This window comes from Lygodium microphyllum, unplaced genomic scaffold (genome assembly GCF_053477565.2).
Source record: "Lygodium microphyllum isolate KBCC unplaced genomic scaffold, Lygodium_microphyllum_v1.1.10 scaffold_379, whole genome shotgun sequence".
Lineage (NCBI taxonomy): Eukaryota > Viridiplantae > Streptophyta > Polypodiopsida > Schizaeales > Lygodiaceae > Lygodium > Lygodium microphyllum.
This window is the reverse complement of record NW_028229845.1, coordinates 1-20,489: the sequence shown is the minus strand read 5'-3', so window position 1 is coordinate 20,489 and position 20,489 is coordinate 1. Positions and strand designations below refer to the sequence as shown.

Sequence of the window (20,489 nt, the reverse complement as noted above, 5' to 3'; positions counted from 1 at the left end):
TGGCATTCTTAGCCAAGCATATAGCACTCTGGCTATCACATCCAAGTACAGGTGTTTTGGTGGGCAGTCCAAAATCCTTGACCAAACAACCAAGCTAAACAGCTTCTTTCGAAGCTTCAGTGGCTGAAATATATTCAACCTCAATGGTAGAAAGGGCTACTATCTTTTGCAATCTAGAGCACCAAGAAACTGCCCCACTAGTCCAGGTAAATATGTACCCGCTAGTAGACTTGCGAATATCCACGTCACTTGCCATGTCTGCATCACAATATTCCTGTAGATCTAACGTATCCTTTTTGTAGCAAATATATTTTCTTTATGTATCCTTAAGGTACCGAAAGATGCATTTCACTCCCTCCCAATGTGCTTTTCCAAGATTCGACATAAACCTGCTCACAACTCCCACTACATGAGCAATGTCAGGTCTAGTGGCAACCATAGCATACGTGAGGGACCCACAAGTTGAAGCATAAGGAGCACCCTTCATAGAGCTAGTTGCCTTATCATCTTTTGGGCAATCTGCTTTGCTAAGCTTAAGATATGGTGGTAATGGAGCACCAAGTGACTTAGCATCTGCCATGGAAAAACAATCAAGTACTTTGTTGATGTACTTTTCTTGTGAGAGATATAAGAGTTGTTGCTCTCTATCTCTCGTCACACGCATGCCCAAAATGTCTTCAGCTGCATCCAAGTCCTTCATGGAAAAGGCTGAATTCAACTGTCTTTTTACTACATTAACCTGGCTCTTATGCTTTCCAGCAATAAGCATATCATCCACATAAAGCTTGAGAGCATGAAGGCATCAAATTTCTTATACCACTGTTTAGGAGCCTATTTAAACCATACAAGCTTCTCTTAAGCTTGCACACCAAATGTTCCTTTCCTAGCATAATTGTAAACGCCCCGAACAACGTAGTATGCTTAATAATTATGATATTCGCTTGTTTTCGAGATTTAATATAAAAGAGAATGAACACTTAAAGCTGAAAATGAAAATTACTCACAAAATTACAGCCATGAAAATGTAAAAGTAATGGAGACAAGATTGAGGGTTGAAGGATGGGCAACCCCCCTCCCCCCCCCGAAGGAATGTATTTTTGCTCAACCCAAGTCCCTTAGGGAAGAGCTCAGTTACAATCAACCTGAGAGTGAGGAGAAGTAATTCTCACTCTCACAAGATCATGCAAAGATGTACAAACACACATGCATTATCTATTATGCAATGATAAGAACTGATTTCTTTACAGTATGAGAGAAGAAAGAGGGGAAATCAACCTTTCTTCATCGTTGATCAGCAGTACATGGATAGGGCTTGCTTCTTGTTGCTAAAATGGAAGAAAGAGCTCGAGAAGGAGGTGCTGTAATGAATTTACAAGCTTGCTGTTCTGTAAAACAGCAGTAATAGAAGAGGGAATATGGAGGAATTTGATAATGGAGAAGTGGGGGATGATGATGGGGATGGATGGGGCCAGTTTTTGGCTATCTGTGGATGCTATACATGAGTTTACAGCAAAGAAAAATGATGTTGAATGAAGAAAAACGAGCTCTTATTTATAGGAGAGGGAAGAGCTAGTACAAAAGGGGAAATTGGAGTAGCACAAGACAAGTGTCCAGCCACATGTCATGAGATGTGACAAGTGGTGGGACACTTGGAAACTTGTGTGACAAGTGTCTTAACACTTGTCTCTTCTCTATGGCCTTTCTTTTTGGGCTGAATACTGTCAAGAATAGAAACAACCAAATTTACTAAGCATAGTCAGAGTACAGAATTTACTATTTTTAGAATGGCATCTCTATTTTTTAGGACTAGCATTTTTAGGCTAGTTCGAGGCTCCTAAAATTTAGGGACCTCCTAAAATTTAGAGACCTAAAATTTAGGGACCCCCCAATATAGGTGTCATATGAAAGTTTTTTCCGTGTACATCGCAAAAACGGTATCAGAATCTTCATGTGACTTTCCTATGCAAAGAAATGTGCATTTCAAGCTTTCAATCCACACATGCACATTGTACAAGCATTTCATGATCATGCTATCTTGTTGATTGTAACTGTCTGTTCTGGCGGATCTAGCCCACACTTCAAGGCATCAATCCTTTCTATGTGCAAGTCTAACCCTGATATACGTGAGTTCTGGTCACAGGCGCCCAATCGGGCCATATAGGTGGAAGTGTGAACTATCTTTTCTCTAACCCACCGTGTGGGTCCACCATAACCTGTGACCACTCATCAATGGCCAACTCCAATGCACTTCTCTTTATATCTAATTAGTGCAAAGGAAACAAATTTAATAAATCATTATATAGATAAATTAATGAAAAAGGATACAAATTCTGTTTCTATAGAGTTGTGACAATAATAAAGCCCTCTGGTTGTTTCATGTACAGCTCTTCTTCTAGATCACCATGCAAGAATACAGTTCTAACATCCATCTAATCAACTTCAAGTTCCATAGATGCTACAATAGCAAACAATACCCGAAGAGTGGTCATTTTGACAACAGATGAAAAAACTTCCCGAAAGTCAATCCCCTCTTTTTGTCTAAAACCCTTAGCCACAAGCCTAGCTTTGTATTTGGGTTTGCCATCCACACACACAATTTTATAGACCCATCTGTTAGGAACAACTTTCCTGTCTTTGAGCAATGGAACCAAATCCCAAGTATCATTCTAGTACAATGACTTCATTCCTTCCTGCATAGCTAGCTCCTACTTTTTCTTTAACTCACATGATAATGCCTCTCTATATGTGAGAGGCTCACCCTCATCTGTGAGTAGAATGCAGTCCAACAAGGGATCAAACCTCTGGATAGGTCTCCTGACACATGTAGACCTTCTCACCCAATGATCTATGTTATCAGGTAATGGATCTACATCTAAAGGAATGTCAACAACCTCATTATTTGGCTACTGAACTGCATTTTCAGGTTGTTATAATACATTTTCAGGCTGCTGTAATTCATTTTCAGCATACTGATTTTGTTGCCTAGGCTAATTTTCAGCATCCCTTTGCTGCCCATTTCCATCTGGCTCAATAATGGCACACTGTTTATCAAAAGCAGCATCAAATGGAGCTAAATTTTTAGTGGCTGATCATACTGAAATTTCACTTTCTTTTTGTCAATCACTAGATGTGGCATTTTTCAACAGCTTTGATTTATTAAATACCACATCTCCGCTGTATAGTACCTTTTTCATGCTTGAAACCCAAACTCTATAACCCATTTGACCTTCATCTCCATAACCGCAATGAAGGTACCTTTGAGGGATTTCATGTCAAGTTTGGTTCTGCTATCAACACGTACATGTACATAGCATTCGCAGCCAAAGATCCTCAAGTAGTCATATGAAGCAAGTTTGTCAAACAAACCTGCTGTGGACAGCATGCACCGAATCTTCTCACATAAAGTGTGATTCATTCGCTCAGCCACACCATTAGATGACAGATTATAAGGAGTTGTAAGCTTCCGTTTAATCCCATTTACATCACAAAACTTATTCAATTCCTTAGATACATATACTCCCCCATTGTCTGTTCTTATGCATTTTAGTTTTAAAACCTTTTGAGTATTAACAAATGCATAAAACCTTTTAAAGGCATCCAATGCCTCGCTTTTCTAATTAAGCAAATATAGCTTTCTAGAGTGATCATCAATAAAAGACACAAAATAACAAAAACCACTATGAGTTTTAATTGGCATGGTATATACATCACAATAGACTAAATCCAAAATACATACCTTCCTAGAGACTGCATGAGGGTATGAACTCTTTACATGTTTTCCCAAAACACAATCATCACAAAAGTCAAGCTTTGAGTTTTTCATGTCAACTCTTCCAAATGAAGAAAGTGCCTACATGCCCTTTTGGCTCATGTGTCTAAGATGCTTGTACCATAGCTCTATGTGTGACTACACTTCTGCAACTACAACAACTTTCTAGGAAGTGCCTTGCAGCAAAGATAATATAGGGTTCCCTTTTTACCGCCTCTAGTGACAAGCATGGATCCTTTCTGTATCTTCCACATTCCACCACCAAAGGTAGTGAAGTAATCCTTGCTATCTAACTGCCCAACAGAAAGCGAGCTCTTCTTAATGCCAACTACATACCTAACATCATAAAGAATCAATTCCAGGCCACTTTTTAGAGCTAGGTGTATGGTGCCCACTCCTTCAATATCACATGCATTGTTATTCCCTAGGTAAACTTTCCCAAGGTTACCTGCTACATGAGAAAAAACACACTCCAAAGATGGAGTTACATGAATTGAAGCACTGCTTTCAACAATCCATGATTGTGACAAACCATCATGAGCAAACAACAAGGCATCTATCACATCCCTTTAGTGATATACATGTCTTCCAGTATCATAGCATGTGGATCTGAAGATGCAACCAACAAATCAGCATCTTTATTTTCTTCTATCTCCTCAATGACAACATTAGATACGACAATTGCCTTCTCTGTTTCTTTAGGGATAGAGCTGTCATCCTTCTTATTCTTTTTGCCTTATGCGTTAGTCTACTCCTTGCATACTTGCTCCTTTTTATAGTACCTACAATCGGGCTTTTTATGTCCTTTGTGCCCACACTGATAGCAAGTGACACCTCGCCGTTTTTCCTTGCATTTGCTGCAATTTTTGTACTTATTTGTGGCATTTGACCTCTTTTAAATTTGTCCTCTTACATTACAGGCTAATCCACTATTTTCTCCACTTGCCTTGCGTCTAATCTCCTCATTGAGAATAGAACTATGCACACCATCAAATGTCAAGTTGGGTTTGTTGCTCAATGACACAACCAATGCTTCCCAAAAATCTAGCAAAGTCGTGACCAAGAAGATAGCCTTCAGATTAGGATCAAAAGTCGGCAAGCCTGCATCCTGTAACTAACTCAAAATACCAGTAAATGCATTTAAGTGCTCTGAGACGAGCTTAGACTCATCAAGCTTCAAGTTTGACCAACTTTCACATGAGATGGACCTCATTGACATGATCCATATTCTCATACGTAGCCTTGAGTTTCTCCCAAACTTCATACGCAGTGGTGAGTCCCTTGATATCAACCAAGATATCATTTGTGACTGCCATTTTGGCGTAAGTAATGGCTTTCTTATTCATTTTAGCCTAATCCTCATCTGACAAAGTAACACACTTATGTTCTACAAAAGCATCATTACAATCGTTCAGAAAAAGTATACCCTACATACGATCTTTCCAAAGATCAAAGCCATTGCTGTCAAATTTGCAAATCTCAAAAAGATTCTTTGTGTCAAATGTAGATGCACTGCCAGCCATTTTCAGCAAAAACTAAAACTGCAACAAAATGCTGAATACTTTCAGCCAATAGCAAGGTTGCTGAATATAACAGTAGGTACACAAACTTGCACTTCCAAAAGTGCCCAAGAAGCAGATATTTTGCTGCAATTTCGGTCCCAAAGGCTGATTACAGCATATAGATGAACCAAATCTGGTACATATGCATAAAAGACAGCTCCCACTTCAATAATACATCACCATAACGCCCAAATGCAATAACTCAAGTGCCATATGTACCACTGTTTCACTGCACAATGAGCATCCAGCAATACATGTACCAAGAGTAGCTGCCTTTTTTATAAAAAACATTTGATACATCCCAAGTCTAAATTTCTCCCACTCAACAGTGAATCCACTGTAATTTCACTATCAAAGCACAAATCGGCTCAAAATACATCATTGATGCAAAATGCCCCAAAATTTTTGCAATAAATCTGCCCCAATTGCATTAATACATCATCCGGAGTGTCAAATACGGGCAAATGTTGCAGAAATTTCAAAATTCTGCAAAACCCCCAAATTTCGGGGTTCAAATGTGCACAAATGTCAGTAAAATTGGCTTGAATGAGCAAAATTTCACTTCTACATGGAAAACCCCAAAATTTCCGGAGCAAATGCGCAAAATGTCTGCTATTTTTGGGTCAAATGTCTCTGTTATGCATGAACAGCATCAAATCTGGGAAAGTCCCAAATTTCGGGCACAAATCTGAGAACTGTGCAAACCCCCATCACTAAGCAAGGGGGCCCCAAATTTCGGGCACAAATCTGAGAACTCTGCTTACACACCCAAACCCCCGCTAGTAAGCAAGGGGGCTGGCTGGAGAAGAAGCAGGGGAATTGCTCGCAATAAAAATAATCTAAAAACGATGATCTACCCTGAAAATGTGACAAAAATGTTGACGTTGACCTGTCGAGAGCCTCCCGTGACCTGCGCCTGCTGATAGCCTCACATGAACTACACGTGCTTGAAAAAGTTGCCGCCTGCTGCCACGATCACACCTACAAGCTGTCGCCTGCTTGTGGGAGGTGATGACTTGCTAAAATGTGTGGCCTTGATGCGCATGCAGCTGCCTACTCAAAACAACCTATTGTTTTCTTCGCACACGCACGCTGAAGTTGACTTGCCTTGGCTTTCAGAAGCGTGCACACCTTTGTTGAAGCTCTGATACCAGTTTGAAGGGGAGAAAAAGTGCCCAAGTGGTGTGCGCAACGAGAATGCAGTGTGTTCAACAGTAGAGTGCAGAAAGAGTGGAGACTTGAATTGAGTGTACTGTTTTCTTCGCACACGCAAGCTGAAAATTGACTTGCCTTGGCTTCCGAAAGCGTGCACACCTTTGTTGAAGCTCTGATACCAGTTTGAAGGGGAGAAAAAGTGCCCAATTGGTGTGCGCAATGAGAATGCAGTGTGTTCAGCAGTAGAGTGCAAAGAGAGTGGAGACTTGAATTGAGTGTATATGAGTTTGGTACACACAAAGAATAACAGAATTTATTTATACTTAGGGTAGAGTACACACACACTTGCAAGCGTGCGGTCACATGTACAAGCAGGTATATACATGGAAAGTGTAGTGAAAGGCCTTTACACCCAATAGTGCACACTACATGCACGGGGATCAACTATATCCTGTTGTACGTCAATGACTTCTTATCACTAGCTCGGATTCTACTGCCATATCGAAGATTAAGGCCAAGCTTTTTACTACCTTTGAGATGACTAACCTTAGTCTGTTATCTTATTTCTTGGGGGATGTAGTTCTATCATGAGGATATGTATTTTTGAAACCTCACTTAACATGTGGATTAATTTTTAATCACATGGTTAAGTAAATGTTGCACATGTGAGATGCAACTGGGGTTAAAGTAAATCTACGAGCCCGGGACCCGAGGAAATCACGAGATGTCAAAGGCATTAGTTACTATAAGTTATGCGCATGGATACTTGGTGGTATCTAGTGCCAATTGTTGGCCTAGGTTATTCATTTGGCCATAAGTATCAGTTGGTGACACTAGAGAAGTAGCATTTAATGGTACCTAACGCCAATTTGATGGTCAAAGATGGCGCAGAGACACTCGAGAGTGAAAGATGCCTAGCCAATTTAATTATTGGCCAATCTGATTATTTTTCAAGGAACCGAAATAATTATTAGATTAATTTCCAGTATTTAAAGACTAAGAATTAATATTTAATTATGGATAATGTTGGAAAAACCATTTGGGAAGGCTACCACTTCTCAAAAATGTCCATGCAAGACTGAAAAACATCTTTTAGAGATTGGAGAGAGGCATTTTTAGTGTATTTAGCTTACAAGAGAGAGGGAGGAGATGTTGCTGGTCTGATTTGTAGACATTGGAGGACCTTTTGAGGCAACCAAGGGCATGAGAAGACCAATCAATAGCAAGTAACAACATCTATAAGCTGTTGAGACAGGGCAGCAACAGTAAATGACTGATTTTCTTCAGTTCTTTGCATCTACAAGCTATTGTGGCAGGGCAGTAGCTGCATTTGACTGATTTTCAATCATTCTTCATAACAAAACTCTGAATCTACTCTCTCTACAGCTTTCTCTCTCATCTCCCAGCCATTTCATAGCATTGCTTTGAAGATCTCAGCATTTGGACCCTTGGAGACTGAGAAATTACAAATTTCTTTGATGTGAATCCTAATTTATAGCAAAAATTAGGGTTTAGCAGTAGCCTCAAGAAGCGTGCCAGAAATTGGAAACTCCAAGTTTGGATTTTTCAGGGCTGAATGTGAATTTCAACTAAATTCAAGTGGAGGACTAGCCAACCATTGAATTTGGGGCATTTCCAACGTCTATGAAGTGGGTGAAGGCAAATTAAGTGCCCGAAACAAGGGGCAAAACAGATTGAAGACTTGGTGGTCACTTTAGACAGCAAGGGGAGTCTGGATTGTGAAGGGGATCGGAAAAATCCCATTGTAAATCAACTTCTTCTTCAATAAAGCTAAAGAACTACCGAAAGGCGCCAATTTTGGGGTCAATCAAGTGTGCATTGTCCAAAATCAATAGGTAAATTTGTATTTTCAGATTTGCATTAATTGTTTGCTGCTGTAATTAAGTTGTAATCAAGGATTTACCACCCTATCCGAGGAGAAAGACTGATTACAAATCCATTCTAAGGGAAGTATTTTTATCTCACAGCAAAAGTGTGCCCTTCAGCTAGTGGAACAATATTGCACCAATCAAACACGGCCTGTGACCACCCCTCGTGATCCCACTATCCATTTGTCGAAGCATACCCTAGGTAGCCCTTCCATGTACACACCTATCGATCTATTGTAGGCAAGCTTCTTTGGTTGATTCATACTAGGCCAAATTTAGCATACTCGGTTAGTATACTTTGTCAGTATTTTTCAACACCTAGGATGTCACATTGGATTGCTCATTTTTGTATGTTGAGATATTTGCAATGTACTTTTCATTATGAATTGACCTACAAACACGGTTTATGCTTACAGAATTACACCGATTCTAACTAGGCGGAAGATCCTGATACTCCGCGTTCCCATGGCGGTTGCCTCTTTTACACAGCTCCCATTTCTTGTTGGTCAAACCATAAGCAGAAGATGGTGGCGGCTTCCACGACAGAGACTGAGTACATGGCTCTCTTTGATGGTACCACTGAGGCCATCTATCTGAGGAGCTTGCTAGTTGCGCTTCAATTCCCTTGTGATTATCCTACACTAGTCTATTGAGACAACCAAAGTGCCATTACCCTTGCGGGCAACCTAATCATCACCCCTCAGACATGGCATGTGGGAGTCCACTTCCACTTTACCGAAGAGCAAGTTGAGCTAGGTACTATTCACCTAGAGTTTGTGCCTTCAAGCGACAATTTTGCAGACATTTTGACCAAAGTGGTCAATCGGCCGATCCTGCAATACATCCTACCTCTGATTGGCTTGGGTCCACCCTCCTCTACTTCTTCAGATTGACAAGGAGAGGGTGCTTTCCTCTTACTTCTCCCTCCAGTTTGAGAGGGGGTAGTTTCTTCTCTTGATCAATGATTATGTTTACAGTTTAGTTTTAGGCATTTCAAACATTTATTCTTTGTATTGTACTCAAGGACATTTGTAACTTTATCCGCACTGTGAGGATAACATGACTGTAAAAGGGCACTAAGACAAGTGAACAATTCCCCTGCAAGGGCATTGTCTAGTGGCATGGTTGAATCACATTCTCCATGAGTATGAAATCTTGCATACCCCCTTGCATTACCCCATGCATTGGCATTCTATTCATGTGAACATGCATCTGTGCATATTTATCCCTTTTCGGTCTTTCATGAATAGTCGACTCTGGATCCACCATATTCATGGCATTACACATGGCAATTCTCCATGGCAGTTTCCCCATGCTTGCTTGCTTGCTTGCTTGCTTGCTTGCTTTACTTGGCTTGCTAAGCTCACCATCATTTTTTTTGCCTCTCCATATATTCTCCATATGATTGGCGCATACACACTTCCATTATCCTTAGGCACTTATCCTAGTAAAGTGTGGACTAGGTTGGTTTGTTTTTTGAAGGACTTGGATTTGTTTCCTATCTAATACTTAATTGGTTGCCGCCCCTCCATTACCTATGTATTCAAACAACAAAAAAACAAAAAACCAAAACCTCCATTGTTGATTCTATCCGCCTTTGCAAGACTTGGTAGGCCCCTCGGCAGCTGACAAGCACCTTGGGTCCAATGCCCTGGCCTCTCTAGGGTGATCACTTGGGCTCCCTTGCTGAGATAATCATCGCCTCTGTAGTCTTGGCAGGCCACTCGGCAGCCAACGAGTACCCTTGGTCCGATGCCCTAGCTACTTCGCAGTGGGATGTCTTAAGGTAAACAAAACTTTAGGCTCGCCCCCTTTTCTAGCCCAGTTTTGGGCCTAATAGGGGATTTTGAGCTAAGAAATGTCATTAGTCTCTTCACTAGCCCCAAAACAACTTACTTTATGTCTATTTTAGACTTATTTTACTTAAAACCCTAAAATGGGGTGTGGTTCAAGAAAGTTAAGTGGGGGCTCCCAAACTTCTATTAAAAAGCACTTTGCCCTTGAATCTTCCCAATCTCGTTTTTGCAAATTTCAGGTCTTTCAGCTTGCTGCCCACACCTCAGATGCGGAGGACATCGTAGTCCAAGTTGGCCATTGCTGTCTACAACAGCCTGGCGCTTATTTTCAACCTCCGCCTACTCTTCAAAGTTGATTTCAACCTGCTAATTGTTGCTGCTAAGCTTCCCTACTGTCACCAACCTGCCACATCATCAACCAGCCTGCGTTTTGCTGTTGGAGCTGCCGCCTGTACAACTTTCTCTCTCCTTAGCTGCCGCCTCATATTACAGGCTGTCGCCAATGCTGGCTGCATTCGGCAGTTTTCACTCTCCTCAGCTGTTGCCCAACCATAACAAGCTGTGTTTTGCTGTTTTCTCTCTCCTCGCTTTGCGTTTACTGCGTATTCTCTCTCCTCTCTGCTGTCTACATAAAATCCAGCACTCACACTACTGCATTTGCTGGTGTTCGATATCCAGAGGCCGCTTTGCTATATTTCGAGATCTCTTCAGAGTACGACACACTCCAACTCATTACCCCTACCCTAATCCTCGAGATACAGGATTTTGTGGTACATTATTCACTCTTTGCATAGTGTGTTTGCTGCATGAGTATTGTATATTAAGCAATCATTCACTTCATTATTATTTACTATGTTCATTGTCTATGAGTAACCCTAACCCTAACTATGTTCTATGTTATCATTTTGTGCTTTGTCACACGATTGGTATTGTGTTTTTGTGTTTAGAGCATCTCATCATAGGGTTGTCCTAGCTTGCATACGAACCAAGGGCTCTCCTTGTTTGAGTATCTGTTACACCAAGATGTCATCTATGATGGCAAGATGTGATCTACAATGATGGTAATATATGATGCCAATAGAAACTACAAGGGTATACAATATACAGTGATGTGAGTACAATAGAGAGAGTGGGAAAATCTATAGATCTGCTAGCCCCATCCATAGGGGGTTGGGGAGTAGAATATGTCATACATAATTGGGGAGATGGTGTAAGGTAGTATCTAGTCTAATCTCCACTTTCTTCTAGGTACTGGTTGTGGTGTCGGAAAATCTCCCTCATCTCTCTTTGGTCTAGCTGTTGCGTCTATTACCCCAATCTCCATGGTCGGCGTGATGCTCTAATCTCCTCAACTCTTTGCACTATCACCCCCCTTTGTGTCAATCATGTGTGTGCAGTCATCATTTGGAAGAAGTCAATGAGCTGTAACTTCCTACCTTCCCTATGTGTCATGCCATCTTCTAAAAGTGACGTATGGAGTCTTTGGATCTCGATCAGGAAGCAGCCTAATCAGCATTGATCTAGTGACTCCATGACAAATCTCAAAGAAAAGTCAACCCTTAGTGCTTCTCACTCTCTATCTCCACCTGACACAATTTACAATCTGCTCTGTGTAAGAGATATGAGCTACTCTCCCTATCTCAATCTCAAGCTAATGAGATGAGACCCTAAGCTTACAAATGGTAACACGCATCTGCTATGACATGTATACATCCAAATATCCAAGTGTCACAATAAAGTTGCTTGCTATGGTCCTCAAAAAATGGTCTCTGTAGTAGAACATCTTCGTAGGGAGGGGTTTTCGAGGTGAGATCCATGTGTGTGATGTACGTGTAGTTGGTAGAGATCCTATCACGAGGACAAAAGTTTCTCTCTAAGTGAGAGAGGTGTATGGAGGGGGAGTCAAGGCCATACTGGAAGTGGGGCATGTGATTCGTGTCAATTCCAAAACCTATAAGCCATTGCTCTGTTCGAATATCAAGCTCTTTCATGTGTGTTTGACCGACATGAGCTGGACACAGCTAGTCTGGCTAGATCAGTTAGGTACATTAAATAAGTCGGTTCTACTTCTGGTGTGAATGGTCTTTATGACCTTAGGTTGTATATGCACTAAAGTGTGTTTTGAATGAATAATGAGAAGAATGGAGAGAGGAAGTATGTTGCTTCACTCTGGGTTGCTCTCTTTTCTCCATCCATAAAAATGAACATGGTATCAGAGCCATGAATGGGCTCACTAGTGGAATGCACTGAAGAAGAAGACTTGAAGACTCACTTGAAGGGCTGGAAAAAGAAGAGGACTGACTGTCATTTCCATCAATGGTCACACAGAGGTATGCATTGTTGAGCATTGGATTCCTATTGCTTGAAGGAGGAGTTGTGGCTTGTTGAGGAGTCTTCCAAGGCTTGATTGAGTATTAGTGTGGGCCCTATCATGATCATTATCATCGAATGGTCCTGTTGTACACTCATGACAGACCTACGTGTTTGCGCCTCATGAAGGCATGACTCCTACTAAAGCCAAATCGACATGAGTACTATATAAGAAGTCATCAAATGCTTGTGAGCATACATTGGAAGGTAGTTCAAGGTTACAAGAAGCCATTGCTTGTGTTGGAGCTCTGTTATGAGCTAAAATCAGAGTACACAGACCTGGGACAGAAGGTTGAACTGCTGTATACAGAGTATACATAGCATATGCAACACTTTGGAAAAGCCTTGAAGCTCTCTGACATGCTTTATGGACCTCATTGGAGCCTAGGAGCACTCTGGAAGACATATGTATCAGTTCTCATGCCTTTGAGCTGAAATCCTTGAAGAAAATACTCAGATCTGGAAGTGTAAACAGGCTGGAAACCTGTCTCAAAACAGTGGGCAGCAAGCATTAGCTTCCATTGAAGCATTACATAACACTTGGCTGGCATTTGTCATATGTATGACATGGGATATGTCTCCTGGAGGTTTTATGGATTGAGTTGAGCATTAAGTGATCATGGGAGTTGGAGTCTAAGGCTGGTAATTACTGCAGTGACATTGTCTTAGTGGTTGCAAGCAGTAAATGCAATCTATGACTTGGATTCATGAAGACAGGATGCCTATAGTTACCCGAATGCTCATGTATTGAACCTAACACTTCAAAGTGAATGTCTGACATGATTTGAGGCTGTTTTGGAGCTGGATAGACTTTGGTTTACTGAGAAGTTGCTGATTGCAATCTGTAAGCAGAAGGTTTGACACTTATACCTGCTATCTATGCACTGACTTGTGCCCCGTTGGTTATGCTTGGACTGCTACATGTACTAGCAGATGTCTATGAAGGTTTGGGACATGTATGACATGTATATCACTCAGTTTTGGGCTTGAAATCACTGCTGGTCATTCACAGAATTACAGTTTTCAGAATGCATGTATGTATCCTGGCAGTGAGGTTGGAAGAGTTTCAACTGAAGTAAATACATTGAATCTGTATTGACTATTTTGCCTACAGGTTAGGCCACTTGGTTGTGGGCTGTTTTGGATTGTCAGTGGGCTGAAATACCCTGTTTTTTTACTGCAATTAATTGCAAAAAACTGTCATAATCCATAAATAAAGAAGCCAGGGATCCAAACTGGTGCACCATACATCATGGCTCGTGTAACCAGCAGATCAAATAGTCATCTCTGTGTGCTATAGCAAACCCTCAAATGTCAATGGGTGCCAAACATAAAAGTTATGATAAGTTATACTGGCAGATACTAGGTGGTGCTTGGTGTAAGTTTTGGCCAAGGGTATTTATTTGGCCAATAAGTCTCAGTGGTGACATTAAGAACTAGGCATTAACCAATTACTTAATGCTAATGTATAGAACCACTTGGGAGTAAAAATAGTTTGGCCAATTTAATTTTGAACGGGCATATTAAATTTTTTATACAGGGACATATCGCTGAAAAATCTAATTTGAAGGCCGCCACTTGGCAAAACTTGCCCATCCAAGTGAGGGAGACTTTTGGGGGCTGGTTTGGCCTCATTCAAGCATCGTGGAGGTTGGGAGAGGAAGAAAGAGAGCTACAGCTGCAATTTTCCAGCCATCGGTGATCAACCCAACCATTGGGGATTGTCAAAGAACTGCTTCTAGCTGATCACAATGCCATTGGAGGCAAGTGACAGCCCTTGTATGCTGTCTACAGGCTACCAACATCAATTTTGGAAATTGGGGCCCACATGGGTAGGCAACACCATGTGTGACTCCAATTAATGGTGGGTTGTGGTCAATTAGCCATTTCTGGCAGGGCAGCAACAAATTTGAGCACTTTCTCGTAGACATAAATCAAAATTTTCTCTCTTCAGCTTTCTCTTTGCTCTACAAGAAATCCCCTCAGTCATTTTCAAGCTTTGGTGAAGAGCATCTATGTTTTTTCTGTTGTAGACCCTAATTGCAGCAAAAATTAGGGTTTCGTCTTAGGACTTGAAATCAGCGACTAGAATTCAAGCATTTGCCAGAGATTTCAAAAAGCTAGCTATCCCAATTGCATTTGGGGTTAGATTTGACCAACTGAGGGTCAATCAAAGGCCAATCCTTGGATGAACTAAGGGACAAATTGATAAGAAGATTTGGACGTCATTTAAGGCAGCAAGAGCCATTGGCAAGCGAAAGAGATTGGAGCAATCTCAGTATACTCATCCGGTTCTAATACAAGTTAAAGAAATACCTCAAGGGGCGCCAATTTTTGGGGTTCAGTTTATGTGAACTTTATTCTTGCTGTAATTAGTGCTTAATTAGGTTATATACCCCCCTATCTGAGAAGGAAGGCTGGTTTCATGTGACCCTTGCTATTGAGCTCCAATCAAAAGCAAGCTGAGGAACACTATTAGATGGCCAAATCAGACCCTGAAACACAACAAGGAGGAGGTTGGAGGTTGCCATAGGCTAAAACAGAGTTACCAACATGTGGATGATGGGCGCCAAGTTTGGCAACACGTGAGAAGCCTCCAGGAACTTAGATGTCCTGCATATCAAGGTGTGGACAGCAATGGAGAGTGCTAGCAAGTGAATCTTATAATGAAGAATGAATGAGAGAGGTGTGTGGTGACAATGACTAACCCTATTTATTGGGAACATTTGGGCTTTTGTCCTACCATGCATAATAAATGCCAATTATGCAAATAGAGTGTTTTTTGGGACTAAAAATGGAGACCGAGTTTAGGGATTAATGTAGTACAGCTATTCATTAATGCACTAAATGACTTTCCTTGCTCAACAGCCCCTCAAGCTTAAAAAGACGCGCTAAAGAGAACTCAAAGTGGCCTCCAAAGAGAGGATACTATCCTCGTCTCCATGTTGGACAAGATGCAAAAGCGTAGCCACTAAGTCATGGCTGAAACATCCAAGGCTTCAATCCAGGTAGAACCTATAGGTACTAGATAATCAATAGTGAAATGGCAGCTTGAGGAGAGCCTCTCTATCTAAAGGTCAATCACACATGTAAGGGCTTTTCGCCAAGGTGAGTGAAGGACAGCACAACAAGTAGTAACCTTCTTTGAAATTGGAGGAGGAAGATTTCCCTCTAAAGCCCCCTTTACATCCCCCTTTGAAGAAGATAGAGAATCCAGAAACTCATGAATCACAACCTCCAATGTGTCTAATGACAAAGGACAACCAATAATGCCAAAGAAGGTATCTAAGATTGCAATGGAACAGAGCTGATAGATCCCAAAGATGTCCTCCCAATACTGAGTGGAAGAGGGATAGGAGGGACGGGTATCTAAGATCCACACAGAAAGGGGGGGGGGGGGAGGTATCACAAATGATCTCCTCTACTCTGATACCATGTGGAGAAACAATAGGGTTTGTGGGCAGGGACACAAAGTATGTGTAGTGAACATGGTGACAAAGAACTCAAAAGCATAGAAGAAGAATGAAGATGAATCAGCAATCATGCATACACACACACACACACACCTAGTAAACAAAATCAGCATGATCATTTTTACCACATACATCATGTCTGACAGCCAGCTTGTATTAAAGGCTCCATATCAATATGGGAGGTTGCCATGGGAGCTTATGAGTAGCATCTCAGGTACTGAGAATATACTTGACGACAAAGCACAAACGTACCAAACCACTAAATACTAGCATGGGAGGTTACCACGTATAGATGCAGATTGTAATATACAAGATGGCAATCATGCATGAACACAACTAAAAAAGAAAATCAACATGATTGCTGCTACAAGATGTGTGTTCGCGCATCATTGCCAGCTTCTGAGTAGCATCTCAGGTACTGAGAATATACTTGATGACAAAGCACAAACATACTAAACCACAAAATACTAGCATGGGAGGTTACCATGGATAGATGCACATTGTAAAGTACAAGATGGCAATCATGCATGAACACAACTAAAAAAGAAAATCAACATCATTGCTGCTAGAAGATGTGTGTTCATGCATGATTGCCACTTCTATGAGAGGGTCCCTATCAATATGGGAGGTCGCCCTGGGAGCTTACAACTACCATTGCTAAGGTAGTGAGAATATATATGACACAGTGGACAAACATACAAGATGACTACCTACTTGTATCAGATGTCACCACAGATAGATACAGTGCAGATCGGAATCTACAAACAGATACATTCCTGCAAATGTTAAAACTTACCACAATCATATCTTGGATACGATTTGTTTGAATCTTCCTATGGGGGCGAACAATTTCATCTACCTGAATAGAAGCAGCGCCATGAAATTTGAGAAGATAGAAGTTAAGGGTCTTATCAAGACAGAAACAAAGAGTAAAGACCAAACAGTGGAGTTGAAGACTTACCTTTACAGCATCAACCTCAAGCTGTATTTCAACCAGTCGATCAAGCAAGCAATCATGTTCCTGAGGCATTTCCACTTCATTATTACATGCATGAATGTTTGAATTGGTCTAAGTAAACTTACATGCATGAAGGTTTGAATTGGTCTAAGTAAACTTACATGCATGAATGTTTGAACATGAAGAGATAGCAGGCACACTTGACAAGGATCCTTCCACTATAGTTGACATTAAAGAAAGAACGACATACTAGGATATGTCCAAGGACTATGTGAAATACAAAGTAATTACAAACACACTGCTTGTCATGAGCACATGTATTTTTGAAACCTCACTTAACATGTGGATTAATTTTTTATTACATGGTTAAGTAAATGTTGCACATGTGAGGTGTAACTACGGTTAGAGTAAATTTACGAGCCCAAGACCCAAGGAAATCACAATATGTCAAAGGCAAAAGTTGCTATTAGTTATGCCGCATAGGTACTTGGTGGTATCTATGTTGTGCTAAGAGATGCACTTAGCCACTTAAACAACCCCCAAAACATGCTTATTTTAGGCTTATTTTAGCCAAAACCCTAAAACGGGGAGCGGATCGAGAAAGTTAAGTGGGAGAGAATCTAGAACCCTAATTTTCTCTAAATTGGCAGCCAGACCTCCACTCTTTCACAATCTCGTTTTTGCAAGTTTCAGGTGTTACCAGATTGCTGCCCACACCCTGGTCACAGAGGACATCTCCGCCCTTGCTGTCCATCACTGTTCCCTACAGTCTGGCGCCTATTTCCAGCCCTCCACACACTGATTGCTGCTGTTTCTGTCTGACAGCTAACTTCTGCGTTTGCAAGCTCCAGCTGCCGCCCTGACAGTTTGCTCTCTCCTGTCTGCAGTCGCTGCAGTCTTTCTCTCTCTTACAGGCTGTCCTGCCTGCGTTTTCAGTTTTTCTCTCTCCTGCAAGCTCCGTTTTTAGTATTTCTCTCTCCTACGGGCTATCTTGCTTGCGTTTTTAGTCTTTCTCTCTCCTCACTGCTGTCTGCATCAGATCCAACTTCTCACTGCTGCGTTTGCTGGTGTTCGATATCCGGAGGCTGCCTTGCTGCGATTCGGGATCCGTTCGGAGTACGACACACTCTCCAGCTCATTACCCCTGCCCTGATCCTAGAGATACAAGAGTTCGAGGTTTAGTATTCATTCACTGCATAGTGTGTTTGCTGCATGAGCATCATATTATTAGTAGTCATATCATTTCATTTATTCACTGTGTTCATTGTCTCTGAGTTACTCTAACACTAACCCTAACTGTGTTATTTTTATCAGTCTGTGCTTTGTCGTACAGTTTCTGTTTATGTTTTTGTGTTAGGGTATTTTTCTTTACATGGTATCAGAGCCTGGTACTCTCTGAGAAACCTAGGCCTTTAATCTGAAAGCTCTTCACAAGAAGCAAGAACAACAGTAGGTTCAAATGACTCGAACACATCAACACCGATTCAGTCTCCAAATCAGCCTATGCTGAGAACTGAGCGAGAGTGGGCCGATCAGCTTGCTCCACAAAGTTCCGATATGGTGGGAGAAACATCTGAGTACATGGAAGAAAAGATAGGCAAGCTGACCTCTGAAGAATATAAACTGATCATAGCCTATCGACAAAAGAAGGTTGAGAAGCTCTCCCGAAGGATTGCCCTTCAAGAAAAGCTTCTAAATGAAGGTATGCATGGATTTCACTCTTCAGATGTTGCACGTAAGTCTGATGATGTTGCAGGACCGTCGAGACCTCCATCAGGGATGGGCCTCCCTCTTGGAGAGCAAGATCCGGAGTATTTCCATTTTTTCAGACTCTTCCGTCCTCTCCGGTGCAAGGTACTTTTGATTCGTCTTTTGTGCCTTCTTCTTTTACCTCTTTTATTTTACAATATACTGGTAGGGATCATGTGGAAGAAAGAGTCCAGTCTGTTGACTACGGAAAAGGTCCTCTAGAGAACCAATTCTTGTATGTTAATACACGTCGCGGGGATTATAAGAAAAAGTCAGGTAACTCTTCTTCTGTCCTTCCTTCTTTTCCGTCTACTTCACATAATCAAAATGAATTTGGTGTTTCTTTCACTTCAATACATGGTGTATCATCATCTTCGTAGTTTCATTTTCAGTCTTTAAATGATAAAAATGAACAAAAAGAATCTGCACCTTATACACCTCACTTTCAAAACCCACCCATCCCACCACATTCTTCCGCTGCTTCACCACTTCCATTTACACCATTTACATTTCCATTTCAGACATCTCATTTCGCACCGCACATCACACCGGGGGGTTATGGAAACATAGGCACATCCTTTAGAACCTCATCCTTCCCTCAACCGGGTGGTGTTCCACCTACCTCATACACACTTTTAGGATCATTGTAGCCTAGGTATCCCACTCAGTCTCTCCCAAGTATGGATCAGTCGCCTCCACAGTTTGCCTCCATGGCATTGCCTAGTGGACCTTCTGGTCATAATGCTATGTCTCAGCCTTACTTTGGACAAGGCTATTGTATCCCAATGCCTCCATCTACACCGGCACCTTATGGAAACATTCATATTCAAGTGCCTCCACATCAATCGGCACTCATTGGACACTCACAACCTACTTCTGCCTACCCATCTCTTCCCTCTCCTTACTCTTATCAGACACTCTCACCTCCACCATCTTTCCCACCATCATCTTACTCCACCCACCCAACACCTCATGGTTCTAGCTCATCTTCTGTCAAGAATGAATTTAATGACAAGACTCATTTTAACGGGTCAAACTTTACTACTTGGTCGAATTTGATGAGACATGTCATTGATTCACAGAACCTATGGGATCTAGTGCAGGGATTGGAACCCCAACTCGATCCCGCATTTGTTCCATACGAGATCGCCGCTCATGGAAGGCTAGGAATGCCTCCGCTATTGTCGAGTTAATGCAAGGCTTATTGCCAAAATGTCATTCTCAGCTTCAACATTTTGACTTAGCGTCAGAGCGATGGGGACACTTGACTGACTGCTATGTGGCTTGAGATAGGACCTGTCGTATTAATCTTGACCATGAGCTTCAGCTTTCCAAAATCACTGACCGGGATGACTTGAAAGTCAAGTTGGCTGAGTATCGACGTCTCCTCGCTGAATTCTCCACTACAGGGACTCCCAAGTCCTCTGATGATCAAATCACATTGTTCCTAAATAAACTCCCCAAGAAATACTTCAATTTTGTGGAAGGAACAGTTTCAAAGCCTACCGTGCCTACATTCTATGAATTTGAGTGTCAGCTATTGCGTTACACACAGTTGTTCGATCAGTTTCATACGAATTCCTCTTCAGAGGGGGCTCTTCATGCTCATTCTGAGAAAGGGCAACAAGGGAAGGGCAAACCAAACCAAACCTCCACTCAAAATCAAAATCAAACTCAAAAGCTAAATCAATCTGGGGATTCTTAAGGAAACTCCCAGTCACAACTCAAACCTAGGTGGCAGAATGTACCTAAAAAGAATAGGTATTGC

The 20,489-nt window shown here is 41.5% G+C and overlaps 1 long non-coding RNA gene across 1 annotated transcript in view; it reads right to left on the bottom strand.

Moving 5' to 3' along the window:
- LOC148008101 (uncharacterized) overlaps window positions 1-19,158 on the bottom strand; it is a 34,824-nt gene extending 15,666 nt beyond the window's left edge. Inside the window, exons 1-2 of the long non-coding RNA XR_015690255.1 lie at window positions 16,976-19,158; window positions 16,811-16,873 (exon numbers count right to left, since the gene is read on the bottom strand). This is a non-coding gene — a long non-coding RNA (uncharacterized LOC148008101). The remainder of the gene's footprint in view (window positions 1-16,810; window positions 16,874-16,975) is intronic.
- Window positions 19,159-20,489: the final 1,331 nt, after the last annotated feature.